Here is an 11,833-nt window from a genome sequence, read left to right as displayed (position 1 = left end):
CATATAAAAATCCACTGAGTCCACACTGATCTAAGTAAAACAGATTAGTCAATAGATGAGTCCATAAATAGAATGAGACAAGTCTTCCTTCCAGAAGAATCAGGAATAATTTATGTGGAAACTGCCCCTCTAAGAGGTGACATGCTTTCAAAAAGCAGCATCTGAATAGGTGATAAGCCTGACTTCACTACCTTCGACCAGCAATCAGCATTAACACCACGGGGTGCATCCTGTGCACCAGCACCTGTGATGTGTTAGAAGAAGGACACTTTACCTCCCAGATGTCCTTCTACAAAGTCCATAATCCCAATCTGCCCAGGAGAAAATTCTGTAGAATAATGGACCAATACTCTCCAAAACTGTCAAGGTCATGGAACAATTAAGCAAGGAAAGACTTCTTTTTTTTCAGAGGAAGGATGAAAGTGAGGAAACTTAATGACTAAATGTCACCACACATCCTGACACAGATAGAAAGCATTAGTGGGGGGGGGGGGTCAGGGAAATCTGCAAACCATTTGGAGATTAGCTTATGGCAATGAATTTATGTTGGTTTCTGGTTGGTTGACAGTGTACCAATGGTAACATAAGAGGTTAACAATAAAGAAATGTGGGTTAGAGGCATATGGAAGCTCTGTGTCATCTTTGAAAGTTTTCTGTAAATCTATAAGAGTTCCAAGTAAAAAGGAAGTATTAAAAAATACCATTTACAAAATGTCCCCAAGTGTGAAATATCTAGAGAGAAATTTAATAGAAGATGCACCAGATGTCTACCTGGAAAACTGTAAAATGTTTTTTAAGAGGTGTTAAAAGGAACCTAAATAACTTGAAAGAGAGGCTGTGTTTATGAATTAGAGGACTCAGTATGTTGTTATGGAAATTCTCCCAAACCGAATCAATATATTTAAGCACGATTTTTATACTCTCTTTCTTTTTAGCAATTGGCAAGACAGTCTTTGAAGTGTATAAGGCCATGTCAAGTATCCACAAAATAAATGTGAATAAAAGAGGGCCCTTGAGGCCTTACCCCATCTAATTTCAAGGCCTCACGCAATTACTTGTCAAATAACAAAACACTTTTCTTGGGTATGTTCGTTCTTATACCAGAGTGCCAAGTCCTTAAGTTATACAAACTGTATTTCAAAATGTCAAAGGTGAGACGTCTCTTCCTCAGAAAGAAACAAACTTCATTACTCTGTTCTAAATCTACCCTGAACTTGTGAGTTAGACAGCTTGACCTCTAACTTCTTAATACAAATCACTTCTGTATTTGAAGTTTTCCTTTGAGAACACTAGTTAGGATGAATCTAACATTTGACCTAGGGCTTCTTGTTAATATTCTTTGGGGATAACAGAGAGGTTTCCTCAGATGGACTACATCCACCTCTCCTCATAGTCGAAACTATATACCAGTTACCACCATAATTATAGAGGGAGTGATACTGATACTATTTCTCCTTTAAAAAATCCTAAGAATATATTGCCATGGTTCAATATTATTTTGTAGATTCGGGTAATGTCTTCTCTATAGGATGTGGTTTTCAGATAAAGGAAAAATCTAGCCTTAGCCATAGAAGACTTAAATCTACTCTTAGTCTTTCCCACTGACTAGCTGGTAAACTTGGGCGAGGCATCTAATCTCTCGTCTTCAACAAGAAAAGTTTTGCTTCCACATCTCACAGGTTTATTAAGCATATCAAGTGAGATAGTGTACATAAATATTAAAAGTAGTAAAAGTTCTGCACAGGCATAATTCAATAAATTCCACAGTCAGTTTATCTTGGGGAATAAATGCTCTTCATTTTAGCTTGATGAAATTTCCTGGTGGCTCTCTTGAGTTCTACAAATGCCTAAGGAGGGATACATCATAAATAAGTATGTTTGTGCAGGTGAGAGACAGCAGGTGGCATTGTTCTACTTGTGCCATATTGTATGGGAAGGTGTGGGGTAAAGGCAGATCTAACTTCCTGGCTTAGCACTTTCTTATCGCCCTTCACAGTGCATTGGTTTTTCCATTGCTGGGTACAAAAGTGCCATTGATTAGTGGCTAAAATGGCACACATTTATTTCAAGAGTTAGGAAACGAGACAAACCAAAGCTGGGAACTTGGTTCACAATCCCAAGGCTATAATCAAAGAACTGGTCAGGTTACATTTTCTTTCAGTGGTTCAACTAGGGAAGAATCTGCTTCCAGGCTTATTCAGGATATTGGCAGAATTCATTTCTTGTGGCTACACTGAATTGATGATTTAGACCCATGACTGAGGGCCCTGCGTTTTGCTTGAGGTCTTTTAGAAGCTGATTGCAGTTCCTAGAGCTCACCCACAATTTCATGCCAATTATACTTCTCCAACTTGACCACTGCTTCATTATGCCTCCAAGAGACTGGTTTCAATCTGCTAAGAAGAAAGTTACATCAAGTTATGTAATTATGGGCTTGACAGCCCATTACCTTTGCTATGTAATAAACCTAATCAGGAGAGTAACCTCATTATTTTTGCCATAGAGATCAAGAAGCAAGTCATAGGTATTGCCTATACTCAAAGGGAAGGGATAACACCAGGGCATAGATGCCAGGTGGGAGGGATGTTATGACCACCATATGACCACCATCTGCCCATCAAAAGCAGCATCTTTAGGGAACCCAGGGTTTAGAATGAGTTGAAGGGAAGGGTACATGGTCACTAGAAAAAAAAAAAATCAGAAAACTTTCCCTTTTTCCCCTAGTTTGCATACATGAAGACATATGAGAAGCTCTCTAGTAACCTCACCCATTCAAAACCAGAAGTCTAGAACTGAGCCAGTTGTATGGCAATGACCTTGGGATAGCTGCCCATTTGGAGGAGAAAATATTTTATTGAGGTGTATTTGGATTCAATGAATAAAAACCCAACAAGATTCATTAAAATGAGGTTATTCTTGATATATACCTAGACTTATGGGTGGTGGCTTCTCTGCTTAACTCAGTTTTTCCTCCCTTTTAACTTGATTTTACTCTTAGCTTTGGCTTATTGCTTTCTCTACAGTTTTAGTTCCATCTCCTGGCCTCCTTCCTTCAACCTCTTTGGGCAACTGCAAAGTGTTTTGATGAACATTATTCAGTCTCCTGAGACAAGGAGACCATGGCTTAGTTCTCCATTTTAATAATAGGCCATTATTACAGATCATAGAATATTATTTCTTGGGGCTGGGAATGTGGCTCAAGCGGTAGCGTGCTCGCCTGGCATGCGTGCGGCCCGGGTTTGATCCTCAGCACCACATACAAACAAAGATGTTGTGTCGGCCGAAAGCTAAAAAATAATAAATATTAAAATAAAAAAAAAAGAATATTATTTCTCATTGGGGTCTAAATACATCTTGGTCGTATCAGCTGAATTGTGGAGTAGAACCAATAGGTCAAAGGTTGTTCAAATTTGTTTCAGACAGCTTTGAATCCCTGTGACCAAAAGACCTGATAAGAGCAATGTCGAAGAGGAATGGTTCATGGTTTCCGAGATTCAGTTCCTGGTGAGCTGACTCCAGTCCTTGCCCTGCAGTGAGACAGAACGTCATGGCAACAGAGCATGGCAGAGGAACTAGCTCAGAACAGCAGACAGGAAGAAGAGGGAGTACTCCACTTACCAAGGACAAAATATAAACCTCAAAATTACACCCTCAGTGACCCCGTGACACCCTACCTGCCTATAGTTTCCACCTATTAATCCACCCATAGATTAACTCACTGATTATGTTACAAGTCTCATCATCTAATCACTTTGCCTCTGAAAATTCTTACACTGTCTCATGAGCTTCTGGGGGACACCTCATCCAAGCTGTAACAAAGTGGCTGTTCTTTTCTGTGACAACTCAGTGGTAGTCATTTTCAGTGGAGTAGAAAATCAATCACCATGTCCATTACTAAGGGCATGATGGCCCAAGGTTTCTGCAACAGAATAACATTGTAGTGAGATTCCACAAGAAAATGAAAAGGGAAAGCACTGAATCCAACATCTGGCTCTAAAAACAATATATTTATAAATTTAGAATTCGATAAAACAAGTGAAAAACAGAATTGTTACTGCTGAGAGGCTGAATGGATGGCCTTTTTGATACTTTTTAAAATCAGTTATTTAAAAAAAATTTTGAAACCACAAATGAAAACAGAAGAAGTTTAGAAGATAGATAGGACATGTGAAATATCTAACTAATTAACATTCTAGAAGGAGAAAAATAAACCAGACATTAAAAGGTCATGATTAAAGAAATAAGAGCAGTTTCAACTTTGGAAGCATGATAAATTTAACTACATGCTTTTGAGGTATGCCTCTTCACACAGGCACAAGTAAACACTTCATAAAAACAATATTAAGAGTAGAAACCATCTTTGAGGGGTTAGCAAGAATGTGGAACAATGGGACCTTTCATACACTAATGGTAAAGGATGACTTGGTATCACCACTTTTGAAAATGATTTACTCAAGTTGAATGTATGTGAATTTCAGTGACTCAGCCATTTTCCCCAAGATATATGCCTAACAGAAATGCACACATATGTTCAAGAATGTTTACAGTAGCACTATTTATAATAAAGCCTTAAATTTACCATAAAGGGTCCACCAAGAGCAGAATGGGGGCTCAGTGGTGTAGCACTTGCCTGGCATTACATGAGGCCCTGGGTTCCATTCCAGCACTGGGAAAAAAAAGTAGAATGGATGGACAAATTGTGGTGTCTTCTTTGGAGAAATGCTATACAATAAAGAAAATGAACAAACTATAACAGTATGAGTTTACAAGCATACTTTGAAGGGAAAAAGCCAGAAAAAAAAAGAATTCATATTGTGTGATTCTGCAAAAATAATCAATATGTCAGAATCAGAATACTATTCAAGGAGGAGGGGGAAATTAATGATTTATATGGGAGATGACTGAGGTTTCTGGGGTCTTCTTTTTTATGTCATTTTAAAAGTGTTTATTTTGAGATTACAAGCAGTAATTTTGTTTTATGTTGTGCACTCTTTTCATATGAGTATTTCTTATGATTCTAATAAAATTAAAACAAAGAACAATTTTAATAAAATACTGAACTAAAAACAAATAAAACTTTAGTCCAAAAATATGGGACAAAAAGAAGAAAGAAAACTGGTAGAAACTAGTTCAAGTACATTGATAATCACAAAATGCATCAAAAATTAAACAAATACACCTTTGAAACACAGAAATTAAGAAGTTAGAGTAAGAAAAATAATTGAACTCTATTCTATATGAAAGAAACAATAACCAAAACATGAGAACATAGCAAGATTCAGAGGAAAACTAGTCAGAAATGGTCACATCTCTTTTTCAGGGATGGATACATAAAATGGACAAAAATTGATAATGATATTTAGATTTGAACAACACAAATTATGAGTTTAAACTAATGGACATAAATAGACCTCAGCATCTCACAACCAGAGAATGCACATTCCTCTCAAGCACACATGGTTTATTTTCAGAAATTGATCATGTACTAAAGCAAGTCTGAAAAACTTTCAAAGAATCAGGGTAATAAAATCCACATTCTCTGACCATAAGTGCAATTAACTTAATATTTCACTCATGGCTATTTATAGAGACTCTTCCTTATGCATGTGCCTCGGGAGACACAAACAAGAATGTGTTAGCAGAATCCATAAACAAAATGGTAATAACCCAAATGTCTATTGACCAAGAGTTAAAAACGTGATAGGTGATTGTCATTTAAGGAATGTGAGTGAGCAATGAAATGCATAAATTAGAGCTGTACATGTAACTGGGTCTTAAAAAAAATTGTGTTTTATGAAAAGAAAGCAATATTCAGAGAGATTCACATAGTTAATATATTCTTATAATTTTTTTAGAACTTGATGGTAGAGATGTAAAAAAAAATACTATTACCTGACTTGATCCTGTAAAGCTTTATTTTATACAAATGGAGAATAATACATGGGTTTCTTATCCTGAAAAACACCTATAAATTTGGGGGAATGTACTTGGTTTCAAAGAAAATCTTCAGGTGTTCAAAAACGTAGAGTTTTGAAAATCGGAACCCAGGACTGTCAGTCATGCAGTGCATAGTGTCGTCTGTTCATGGGACTGCATGTACCATTGTAGCATGATGTGTTATTCAGTATTTTTTTGTTGATGCTGGCATAAACAAACCTGATGTGCTGCTGGTTGTACAAAAGTAACAGGGAAAAGTGACTTGTGTGCAATACCTGATAGTGACAACAAATGACCAGTGCAGTAGACCCAACAGTGCAGAAATAAACTCATATCCATTACCAATTAATAGTCCTCAAGGATGCTAAGACCTTTTAATAGGGAAAGAATAGTCTTTTCAACAAATAGTGCTGGGACAACTGAATAGGCACAAACAAAAGAATTAATTTAGATCCTCACCTCACATCATATGCAACACTCAAGATGGATCAATCATCTAAATACATTAGATAACGTTATAAACCTCTGAGAAGAAAGCCTATGGGCAAATCTTCATGATTCAGGCAATGGATTCCTAGATCTATCAAAAGCAGGAGCAACAAAAGAAGGCATCGATGAATTTTGTCAAAATTTTTAAAAACTTTTGTTCATCCAAGGACATTTTCAAGAAAGAAACAATCTACACGAAAAGAGAAAATATGTGCAAGTCATATATCTAATAAGGGATTTGTATCTAGAATATATAAAGAACTTCTACAGGAAGAGAGACCTGAGCTGGCAGGCTTGCTCTGTCTCCACCGTGTTATGATGTAGCAAGAAGCTCTTACCAGATGCTCTCAGACGTCCCAGCCTCTAGAACTAAGAACTGAACAAACCCCTACCTTTTATAAACAACCCCATGTATGGTATCCTGGGATGGAACGGAAAGTCCGCCCAGACAGAAAGAATTAATAAATGGGATGGATTCAAACTGAAAAGCTTCTTCTCAGCAAAAGAAATAATCAGTGAGGTGAATAGAGAGCCTACAGCTTGGGAGCAAATTTTTACACGTCAGATAGAGCACTAATCTCTAGGGTATATAAAGAACTCAAAAAGCTAAACACACACACACAAAAAAACCCCAAATAAATCAATAAATGGGCCAACAAACTGAACAGATACTTCTCAGAAGGTGATATACAATCAATCAACAAATATATGAAAATATGTTCAACACCTCTAGCAATTAGAGAAATGCAAATCAAAACTACTCTAAGATATCATCTCACTCCAGTCAGAATGGCAGCTATTATGAAGACAAACAACAACAAGTGTTGGCGAGGATGTGGGGAAAAAGGTACTCTCATACATTGCTGGTGGGACTGCAAATTGGTGCAGTCAATATGGAAACTTCTTTAAAAAAAGACAAATAATCAAAATTTTTAAATGAGAAAAGGAGCTGAATATACATTTCTCCAAAGAAGATATACAATGACCAACAGGCACATGAAAAAGTGCTCAACATCATTATTCATAGGGAATGCAAATCAAGATTATAGTGAACTACTTTTCAAACCCACTAGGATGGCTATAATCAAATGCACAGATAGTAACAAATATTGGTGAGGCTATGGAGAAATCTCTGAACCTTTATGCATTGCTGTGGAAATGAAATATGGTGCAGCCACTGTGGAAAACAGTCTGGCTGTTTCTCAAATGGTTAAACATCTGACCCTGCAATCTATTCCTTATATCCATCCAAGGAAACTGCCAACATGAATCCACATAGAAATGTGTACATATTATTTACATAGAATTATTCCTAATAGTCACAAAGATGGAAACAATCTAAATGCTCATTAACTGATGAATGATAATTGAACTAATGCTCTGATGTGCAAGTGGTAAAAATTTGCTCCCCCAAAGCAAATGTTTTATGTTTCTAGAAAAGAACAATATTCAATTTTCAACCTTTAAAAAGGTAACCAAGAACTGAGCTGGGTGCAGTGGTGCATGCCTGTAATCCCAGTGGCTCAGGAGGTTGAGACAGGAGGATCACGAGTTCAAAGCCAGCCTCAGCAATGGTGAGGCGCTTAACAACTCAGTGAGACCCTGTCTGTAAATAAAATACAAAATAGGGCTGTGGATGTGGCTCAGTGGTTGAATGCCCCTGAGTTTAATTCCCAGTATTAAAAAAAAAAAGTAATCAAGAACTGATAATGTGCTACACCATAGATGAACCTTAAAAAATTATGCAAAGTGAAAGATCCAGTCACAAAAGAGATATTAATCTATTCATATAAAAGATACAGCATTAGGCAAACATATGTAGAAAAAAAAGATTAATATTTCTTTAGGGATTGTAGGCAGAGGAGGTTTAGAAGAAATGTATTGAAAGTTATAAATAAAACTAAAATTTGGTTTCATAAAGTCAATTATGTCTCCAATTCTTACAAAATCTCGATCTTGGTAAAAACACAAAGAAAAATAGGGTAAAAAGTTCTTAAAATTGGTAGTGGTTGATCACCTAAAGCCAGCATAATATACAATTAGCATATATAATTGGTATACATAAATTCTAATGAATCAAGAATGAGCAATTGCTGAAGGAGGTCTCAGAATTCCGACTTAATGGATTAAGTTGAGAAAACTATGATTACAGAGGACATTTAGAAAATGAAAGGTAGAAAAGGTGAATTGTCATTATTTGCAGATTTTTTTATTATCTAATAAGCAATCATGTATGTTGAAACATTAAAAAAAAGTTTTAGAATTCATAAGGCAATTTGGTAAGATGGCTGGAGGCAAAGTCGGAAAGGGAGGGATGAGCATTTGGAAGATAATAATTAGTTTTTTTTTAATTGTGCATCTCTGTAAAGCTTGGCACAGCTGCAGTCAACGGGTACTGCTTTTGTAGTTTGAAGGGAAAGTAGATATTAAAACCTAAGATAAAATGTCTCAGTGCAGCAAAAACCCTTCAAATAAAAACAAGCACATTTGAATTTCACAGCAATCTGGGAACCCTGGTTGAAGGAAAAAAAAAAAAAAAAACCCAAACCCTGAAGCAATCCTAGCCTGCCCTCATCTCAACCCCCTGCACAACTTGAAGGCAGTGTCATAATTTAAGTCATGTCTATTTCCATCAAGTTTCTCTGATGTTAGGATTCTTTGGATGGATTTCTACACAGGTCATATAAAAGTGGCCATTTTTATAAGAGAAAAAAAAATGATTTTCCTGGGTCATCATCTCTTCTTCCCTTAGGTATAGAAAGGTATATCTTTCTTTTATGAAAGTAGCTTTGGATTTAGGGCAAGAAATTCAGGCCATTGAACCTCAAAAAGAACAAGAATGTGAGCCAGCCGATGAACAATCCTTCATAAACCTAAATGACTATGATCTATTGTCTAGGTTTAGAAACATGTTTTGGCAACCCTAATTGGCAAAACAGAATCCACTTGATATTGGGATAGTGATAACTCATCTTCAATAATAATGTTAATAGAGACACCATTTATTACTAATCTACATATTTTCTGCCTTATCATTTTCTTCCTATTAGTCTCATGTTAGAAAGGTCACACAAGTAGTATGGTACAGCTAGAATTTCTATAATTAGCCACCACCTCCCCTCTTTTTGTACTCCTGGTATCCCACACATATTAAGTACTCAATAGATGTTGATTAAATGACCAGATTTTTTTTTTCTTTTCATCAAGACTGGAATATATTCTAGGTGTGAAGGAGAATAACATGACCAAAACATGTTATTATACCTAGATGATAGGTCATAGTCAGTTTGTCTCTGCTCTTTGCTTCAATTCTCCTGATTCAACTCCTTTATGCATCAGAAAATAGAGAAAGAAAACATGAACACTCTGGGAAATTACTCAAGCACAAGGAAGTACTTAAAGAGACATATTTGTGTAAGACATCAAGTGAAATGAACAGGACATAAATAATACAGATGATGATTTGAATGAGCAATATATTGACATGTTTATAACATCTTGCAAATGTGTCTTTCCATATGTGCACTTTTAAAAACCTATCGTTTGTTTGGTTTTCTTCTTAATTAATTATTTGAACGTCTGCATCAGCCTTAGGTGCAAATGGAACTGCCCTAGGAGATCCAGCTACTGGTTAGAATGTACTGTTTTGGATAAAAAGCAATTAAAAACGATGAGTCTAGGCCCACAGAAAAGCAGACAAGGACCCAACCCCCATTGTTTGTAACTTCCAGGAATCAACCCTGGCCCCTTCCTGCATGGGGGGGGGGGGCCCTAGAGCTGGCTGGAGTGTTGTTCAAAGGGTTTCTCCAAATTCCACTACTGGAAAGGAAACCACTGATATCACAACAGCACTCCTCAATTAGATGCCTCTCAATCACCTTTTGATCCCGGGATCCTGACACTTTGCCTGTCCTCCTGCCAAAGCCCCAGTGTCTGGTTTTACGAATATTCCACTCCTCCCGCAAGCCTTTGAATGACAACATTTTTGTTACAGTACTTTAACGCTCTAATAAATTCCTCAGTTGTGGTTAGTACACCAGACTATTTAGACATCGTCCACAAACTGTTTGGACTGCGGGGGAGGTTCTGGCATTTTCAGACTGGTTCAGATGGTTTCAGAGGGCTGAGGATGTAATAATGTCTGTTGGATGATTCTGGAATAGGTTTCTCCAGCTAAACTATCAACTGAAAAGCAACCTAAAAAAAGAAAACAGAGAAATTCATAATGCAGGGCTGATGTTAGGTCAGTGGGTAGCTTTCAAGTAAAATCACATGCTCTGATTTTGTCACAGAAAAGGGAAATGATGTAGAGGAGGTGTGTTGTAAAATCATTAGTCCCTGCAGAGAATTAAAACCCTCTCTTGATTCCATATTAGAAGCTCTGGAGCCTACCTAGGGCTACGCTGTGGCTACTGAGTACTTGAAATATGGTGAGGTGAGGCTAAGGGATTTAATTTTTCAATCTAAAGATAGTTTAAATTTAAATGTAAAAGTATTCGGTTCAGTTACTGAAAAACTTTTAAGTGTATTTGATATAATTTGGGTGTATGTGTCTATTTTTTTCAACTAAAAATTTTAGTACTTTTTTTGTATGTGTGTGGTTCTGGGAATTGAACCCAGGGCCTTGCATATGCTAGGCAAGTGTTTTACCCCCTGAGCTACCTCCCCAGTTCAATCAACTACAAATTTTATGAAACTCATATAAATTGTTTGATGAAGTTTAACACTTTGAAGACTTAGTAAAACAATGTAAAGCATTTGATTAATAATTTCATTATATTTATTCCAAGATGAATGACGATATTTTGGATGAATTGAGTTAAATTCGTAATTAAAACTAATTTTATCTATTTTTTTAACCTTTGTTTAAAGGTGATCCTAGAACATTTAAACTTATATGTGAAGTTCCAATTGTGTTTCTGTTAGGCTGTACGGATGGAAACCTTTTTGCTACTCCTAGCAATTTGTTTATTATTTTCCATTTTTTATTGGTGCGTGCGTTATGATTACATATAATAGTGAGGTTTATTGTTCTATCTTCATACATGCACATAATATAGCAATATAACTTGGTCAATATCATTTCCTTTTTCCTTCCTCTCCTTCCTCCCCCTGTTCCTGTTCCCTTTCCTCTATTTACTGTTCTTCCTTCTCTTTTCATGAGATCGCCTCCACCACACATACCTTCCTATCCCCTTTTCCTCTCTAGCTTCCACATATGATAAAACAAAAGATCCTTGACTTTCAGAGTTTGGCTTATTTTGCTTCATATAATGCTCTCAAATTCCATCCATCTTTCTGCAAATGCTATGATATCTTTCTTCTTTATGGGTAAAGATATAGACCACATTTTCTTTATTTGTTGATCCACTTACAGACATGGAATTGAGTCCCATGGTTTGGCAAT

The sequence above is a fragment of the Callospermophilus lateralis genome, chromosome 11, assembly GCF_048772815.1.
Source record: "Callospermophilus lateralis isolate mCalLat2 chromosome 11, mCalLat2.hap1, whole genome shotgun sequence".
NCBI lineage: Eukaryota > Metazoa > Chordata > Mammalia > Rodentia > Sciuridae > Callospermophilus > Callospermophilus lateralis.
The sequence above is the reverse complement of the archived record's forward strand: the minus strand, read 5'-3'. Positions refer to the sequence as shown.